Source organism: Boleophthalmus pectinirostris, unplaced genomic scaffold, assembly GCF_026225935.1.
Source record: "Boleophthalmus pectinirostris isolate CB_2022bp ecotype Guang Dong unplaced genomic scaffold, ASM2622593v1 HiC_scaffold_16, whole genome shotgun sequence".
In the NCBI taxonomy this organism is placed as follows: Eukaryota; Metazoa; Chordata; class Actinopteri; order Gobiiformes; family Gobiidae; genus Boleophthalmus; species Boleophthalmus pectinirostris.
In genome coordinates, this window is record NW_026571095.1 from 19,194,720 (window position 1) to 19,202,175 (window position 7,456).

Genomic DNA, 7,456 nt, shown 5'->3' on the forward strand with positions numbered 1-7,456 from the left:
GGAGCAGAATGACGTCTACAGTAGTAACACCATATTTATACGAGCTGGGTTTGGACCATGTCTCTTGGAGATGAAAGCCAAGCATCGCCGCACTGCTAGAATTCACAGTGTCCTGCTGCAGAGGTGGCCATTGGCACTGCAGCGCTGTGAACTGCTGATCTGACAATCACAAACACTCGGCCAGTCAGCCCGGCATCAGCCCCTGTCAAAACAAGATTTCATAGTACATTTACAGTTGGCAGCCTCCAGCCATCTTGTTAAAGTCAGTCATTCTGGGCGTCAAACAGGCTGCTGTTGTGACCTGGCAAACAATCACCCAAGAAAAAGGCCACCCAAACAAGTCTGTTACAAATAAAGAAGTTCATGAGTCTATTGAGTATTGTCACTGTAGGGGGTAATACAACTGCCTCTCGGTAAGAGAGTGTGGATAAGAGACCACTGACTAAATGAAGTCCAGTGCATTCTCTGTGATACCTAAGTTTAAATTAATGTAATAGAAATTATGTGCATAGTCAATGCCGATACAGTTTAGAATCCAGGGCAATTGATGGCTGATGAGCTCTGCTGATATTTTTGGGCCGATATGTAGAACCTATTATTTTTTACCAAATTACGTAATTTTAATTTATGACAAACTCACCTACAATCACTTTTTACCACAAACCTTCAAGGGGGCTATGTAGTCACATTTTGAGTAGTCATCTATTTGCACTGAAGTGTTCAATTAAAGATTTGTGTGTACTATTTAGGCAGCAGGTCAGCCAAAACAAAATACCGGCCTGTTCTGGAGGCCATTAGCCGATTTGCTAAAAAGTGTTGGTATATCGGTTAACCAATACATTGGTCTGTCTCTAGTGAATAGTCTTGCCTGGTGCAAAGGCAGTTAGATCTACAATTAATAGGGCAGGCTGGTAAATTTCAAGGATGAAACTAGGGTGAAACCAATTTCTGTAGGTGGTGATTTTGAATGTTTTTTAAATTGTAATATCTAGATCCAATTATCAATGGAGTTTACGTCATATTTCTTGCTATAACTGAGCTAAGGTAAGATATGGGAAGAACAAATGAATGGTTCTGCAAGTGAAACATTAACTGCAGAGATTAAAGCTATGTGAGCCAGTGGGTCGAGGCTGTGTCTAAATAAAAGTGTTAAGTGGCTCTTAAAAGTAACACAGTGTAAAACTTTGGCCTTGTGGGTCATGCTGCTCTGTGACAGTCATGTCTCATTGTTACTGATACAGTTGCATTTCAAGATACTTTCCATAGTATTAGTATGCTATGTGTATTTTACTCAATTTTACAATATAGGACTGTATGTTTTATACTTTTTTAAACTCAATGGTCACTGTGGATAGTCTTTTACAAATATTACTTGTCAATGAGGACTTTAACAATATTGTAATATTCACAATATCGTAAGTAAAACACCTTCATAATGGATATTTTTGTAATGACCTTTTAGAATAACAACGTATATTCTAACAGGAAGACCAAAGGGACCTAACTGGACAATAACAAAATATGTTTACACAGAAAGAAACAGAAGGAGATTCAAGGAGCTGTGGCTTACACTAAGTCTTTTAGTGCATTACTCATATATGAGTAATGTTAGAAGAGGAGCATGAAAAAAACAAAAACAAACATTTGTTATCCAGTGTCTTGACTTTTTAAATCTGTCAGTTAATTTAGTTGAGTGCTGTAATTTCTACATTTTTGAACATCTTGCGTGATAAATCCATTCCATCCAGACCTACCAGCATCCAGTCACAAGCTAACTTAATTTCACTACTATACACAGGATACATTATATAAACCATGCCTGGAATCTGGGCCCCATGACCTTGATGCACTGAACTTAGCGTCTTCAAAAGAGGCCCCCACTGAAGTGAAGAATGTGCACTCTCCTTTCTGATCCACATTTACCAGCAAACCACTAACTACATCCACCATTTTGGACTTTCAACTCTTTCAAATATCCACTTTCAAACCAAACCAAGCCTAGTCACCTTTTTGCATCTAAAACTGACTCTTGTAAATGTCATCTCCAAGGTCCCCAAGTAAAACGATAGGCTTCCAAAACTTAATTTGCGTAGAGCTTTTTTATAGTAATTGAATAAATAGTCAACCCTGGTTTTAACAACACAGTGCCAATTTTAGCAATAAAGCCTTTTTGATTGTGTACATTGGCAAGTGGAATACTGAATTGTCAAATTGGGCATAGTAATTACGACGGTTTCAAGATATGTTTTAAAATCTGGATACAGCTGGCCATGTAACTGCGTGTTTGAATGTAAAAACACCTAGAGTAGATGTGTAGCGCTCTAAATATGCCTTAAACAATCATTCTCATGGCCTATAGTTGGTTCTCTGGGTGGTTAACTCCTGGGTGGACACACAGCATGCATGTGGGCCAACAGTCACTGCGGACAGGATAATGTAATGTAACCGTGTGTTAGTGTTTTAAGTGTGTGGTTAGATTTCCTGCGCTCAAAGATTTAGACATTGTTATTATTTTAGCATAGTTTGCAGCTGTGTTTTTGGTGGGGAAAACGTGGTAATCATCTCACCATTTCGGGGGTTTCTAGTAGACAAGGGGTATTTTTAACTGCAAGTGCTTTGGTTGACTTTCTCATGATACAATCCAGACCCGGAAGCAGAGGGGATAATATTAGTGTCATTGCACGAAACATTAAGTAATATGTTTACATTTCCTGTAAAAAGTCAGAGGTCACATGAGCTGGAGCCTATTCCCTGCTAATTTACAGTGAGGTGGGTTACCTAGCGTGTGAATTACTACCACTAGGCTATTACAACTACTGCACAACTACTACGACTATGACGACTACTATAACAACACTAATTGAATATAACTTTAATATTTGTCATGTTTCTCTTTGAATTCGATTTTTCGTTTCGGCAAACAATTATCCCTTTAACACATGCAGAAAAACACACAGTTTAAAAGAATAGTTGTCTCTTTTATCTTTTTAAAAATGTTAACAAGTTCCTATTTTCAGGAGAGATAAAGTTCTCTTTGTATGAAGCAACCTTCACTCAATTAATGAATTCAAAGTATCATTTAATAAATGTCCATGGTAGAAAAAGAAAGCTTCTGTAAACTGGTAACTGAGCAACAAGTCAGAACCAATTACATTTATAAATTAATGCTGTTGGAACTCAGTCAAATGAAGGGTATGACCATGAGTATAAGTAGTCAGCTTCAGTGAACAATAACTAAAATTACTAATTAGATAATTCTCAACCATATCAGGATAAATATCAATCTTTGAAATACAACTTGCAGAGAACTGCAGAAACCCATTATCACACACAAGACTAGACTTCATGCAGCTTTTTAAGGACAGTAAATCTTGGCCTCACCATAACTCCACACCACCCACCCACTAATCCCACCAACCAAAAAACACTCCCTAATCCAAGCTGCAGGTTTGGCTGCAGTGTCTCCCTCCTGTTTTGTTGGTGAGCCACAGTGAGACGTCCTGGGCCAGCACAGAGGTGCATTGGGTCACTTTAGCCCACACTCCAAAGGATTCACACATTTATCCTGTTGGTCCCTTCACCAGAAAGCCTCAGCAAAATTCTCCACTTTCACTAAAATAAAATGGTAAAAAGTCACATTTGTGGATCTATGCTTATGCGACAACATGTTAATAAAAAAAAAAGAATAAATAAAAAACACGTACAGTTACACATAGCACAAGAGACTTGGCATAAGTGTTTTGCCCAAGAACTTATTGACAGTATGCAATCAAGTGAGTGAACCATCATCTTTCAAGGTTAGTAGGCAATTTCTATATCATACTGCTGCTCAATCTCAAACAGGCAAATGTATTCATCAATATATCAAAATATTGATTCTCTCAGTGTTGTTTTAACTAAGTGCTCTGCTATGCTCTTTTAATATTAGATATATTGATGACAAGAAACTATGTCAAATGCGCTCTTTTGGAGTAATTTTAAAGTTAATTCACATTTGTCTGATACTAAAACCTCAACCAATACGACACCTTTTAACATGTATATTATTACTGTGATATGCCCGAGATTATTTTATCAGTATTAACCACCCATATTTCACTCTCATTTAGAAAAAAATTTATATTAAAAATTTAATAATTGGTTCTAAATCCAATGATGCAGCTATAACCAAAATATAGTTCAGGGATTTTCTGCATTTTTCAAGCCATAATGATTAATATATTTGTTTGGTAGTTCAATGAGTTTGGCATTTTGTACACAATCCCAGCAAAACCTTACTATATTGTACTTTGATTATTTTTTCCCATCATTGGCATTTCCTGGCCTCTCTTGGCAAGTCTAAGCAAGCAATAATACAACTCTTATTCATTAAAGCTCTCTTCACACTTCACCAAAATTCACTATAGCCTATATGACATTTGTTTTTGTTTGACTCTGTGACGAAAGAACATCAAATTTCTGTCAAGTGTATGTGTATTCAGGGAGAGAAATAGAAACAAGATGGCGGAGTGTGGACAAGGCATGCACTGTGTATGGTTCTTATGTATGTTGACCTTGAAACTAGATTTATTATTTAATGAAAAGCTAAAATGATTTTTTTATTTGGTTGTGGGATTTATGTGGCCACACTGGTGTTGGTTATGAAACTTCCACTGTGAAACTGCAAAAAGACATGGCAATGCAGTTCTATCCATAGATTTACGAATACGGAAAATAGATGTTATGAGATATTGTAAGCAATTTAACTAATTCTATTTTATTTGGAGAAAGCTATTTTCCCTCACTTTACATTTTGTGGGTGTGCCGCACAGTGGAGGTAGTTGAAATTAATGATGACACAAGAAGTTGTCCAAAGCCTCGAGTCTGTTTGCCTGTCTACCTGGTTTTGGATTTGGGCGATTGGTAAACAAGTAAAAACGCCACAAATAGAAATTCACCACTTAAGAGTATAGTCTTGAGGGAGGGCCGCCTGTTCCCTGGTCTGCGTCAGCACTGACCTTTTTGCTGTTTGCTAAAGGGATTTGATTTCACCTCTACCTCTCTCGCTTTCACCTTTTTTCAACATTTACACTCGAGCCATGCGAGGGATATAAAATGGTAGTTTTGTCCTGGAAGAAGACGGCGTGCTGGTTCAGTCACGGGCCAAGTGATATCACACCACCAACGATAAGCTCAAGTCCAGAGGAGTAATGTGAGGAATTTAGTGAAAGCCAGTGGGAGCTTCCTGTCAAAGGGCCCTATAAGCAGAATGTATGTATGTATGTACACACATGCGAGCCATACAGTACGTGCACACAGGCAGAGCACACTGTGTGGGGGTGTAATATGTCAGAGAAAAGTGCTCACTGAGCTCTCCACAACTGCCAGGGATTAAATCAATTTAGACTATGTTAAAGGTGCACTAAGTAACTTTTCTGCTGGGTGGTCTTGCTTGCTTGATTCATAAATCCATACCAGTTATAATTAAAAATATTACCTAATCTAGATATCCAAATAAATCAAGAATCAATTTAGGGTTCGTATAAGATTACATAGCATTTTTATTGTTGAAAAATCATATTGCAATCATTATGATGATATGGAGATGGTAAAGGAGACAACTGAATTCCAGTGTGGTTGTGGAGAGATTTTTATATATATATATATATATATATATATATATATATATATATATATATATATATATATATATATATGTGGTTCTCCGACCTGCTAAAGGAGAGGGTAGCTCACCTGTCAGCAAGTTCCACACTGGAGCATGGAACGTGAAGCTGTTTAATTTCCGGCTTGGATCTGTTTGTCCTCTTTGATTTGCCACTCTCCTTCTGGTTTCCTGAAAAAAAAAAAAAAAAAAAACTATTAGAATTTGATTATATATTTTTAATACAACCAAATGGCACCCCATTACTTCAAAATACAAAATGCTCCACTCACTGTATATTCATAGGAACTCCACTCTGTCACCTTAGAAAACCAGAAGGTCAATGGTTAGGTCAAGTCTCCGTAAGAGTTTACGAACTGTTGGCGCCCCCTGCTGGTTAGAGTGAGGTAAACATATATTTCATTTTAGCATGGGATTATGTCTTTCAATATTTGGTCTCGCCTTTCTTTAATGTGTGGAAATGAATGTTTATGCCCCACTTCAATAACAAAGCTGAACAAATAGCATTTTTCTTCAGTGGTATTGGGAATGGGTTTGGTGGTCAGAAGATGAGAGAGATTTGGTACAGCTGCAGAAGAGGTCTTTACAGGCCATGTTTGTGTTCTCTCCAGTGGTGATCAGTACATTTTCTGACATACCTTATATTCCCTCTTAACAATAATACAGGACTCAGCGCTTTTACCATGTTGGTTTGGAGTGAATGTCAAGACGTATGTAAACATGGTCCAACATCTGGACATCTGGAACTAAGATGTAGCCTCACGGTTTAATCTGAAACCACAATATTCTCATTTGAAAAAAGTAATGTAAAGTTGTGCATATGAACTGTTCCGCATTGAATGATTGACAGAGGTGTGGTTAAATTATTCTTATGATTGAGCCAAAATACAAGTTACTTCAGGTTAAAAGTATGTGGCATGAGCATGCTGCATGGAGTTCACATTGACACACTAAATGAAAAATGACAAGAGATGCAACAACTAATAATGTTTAAGGAGACATTTTAAACTAAGGCTGCTTTTTCCATTGTAATGTAATAAGTGAACACACTCCAAATAGTTCTATCAATTTTGGGCAGTGCTAAAACAAATATGAAATAGTGGGCTACATTATTATTTAGGGGACAAGATCTTGTGCTACAAGAGTTCATGAAACAAAATAACCACAGGATTGTGCACACATGAGGAAAATTATCTCTTGATATTTTTTTTTCATGTTTCCATGTTTTGATATTTGGCTTGGACAAAAGCAAAGAGTTAAGGGCCGGTGAGCTGTGGTTCCAAAAAACAATGCTATGACGGCAAAAATCATAAAAAATGGTCAGGGTAAATCTGTCAACTGAACTAGACTACACTTCACTTATTATAAACGATATAATCCAAAATATCAAAAATGTATCAAATCAAAATTATATCTTGTCCTGTACTTGTGAACCCAATCTCGTGTCTTGTCTCATCCTGTGGGAATTGTGTCTCATCCCACCCCTATTATTGTAATTCATCATAGCCTGATGTTACCGCAACTCATAGTTCGATGTTACCATAAAATGCCCATTCCCACAGACCCAAGTCTTTTAATGTTTATTTCTCACTATTGTTACCAGCCCCGGACATTTCCTCATTGTACTGAATGGTAGAAGCCTCCTCAAGGGAAAGTATCTAATCTTTTCAAGGTGCTTCCTTTTCATTTGCTGGCACAATGTGTGAATTTATGTATATGTGTGTGTGTGTGTGTACAACTTTACTGTACTTTCCTTCAAGTACCCATAATGCATTGTGTGAAAGGTAACGCCCA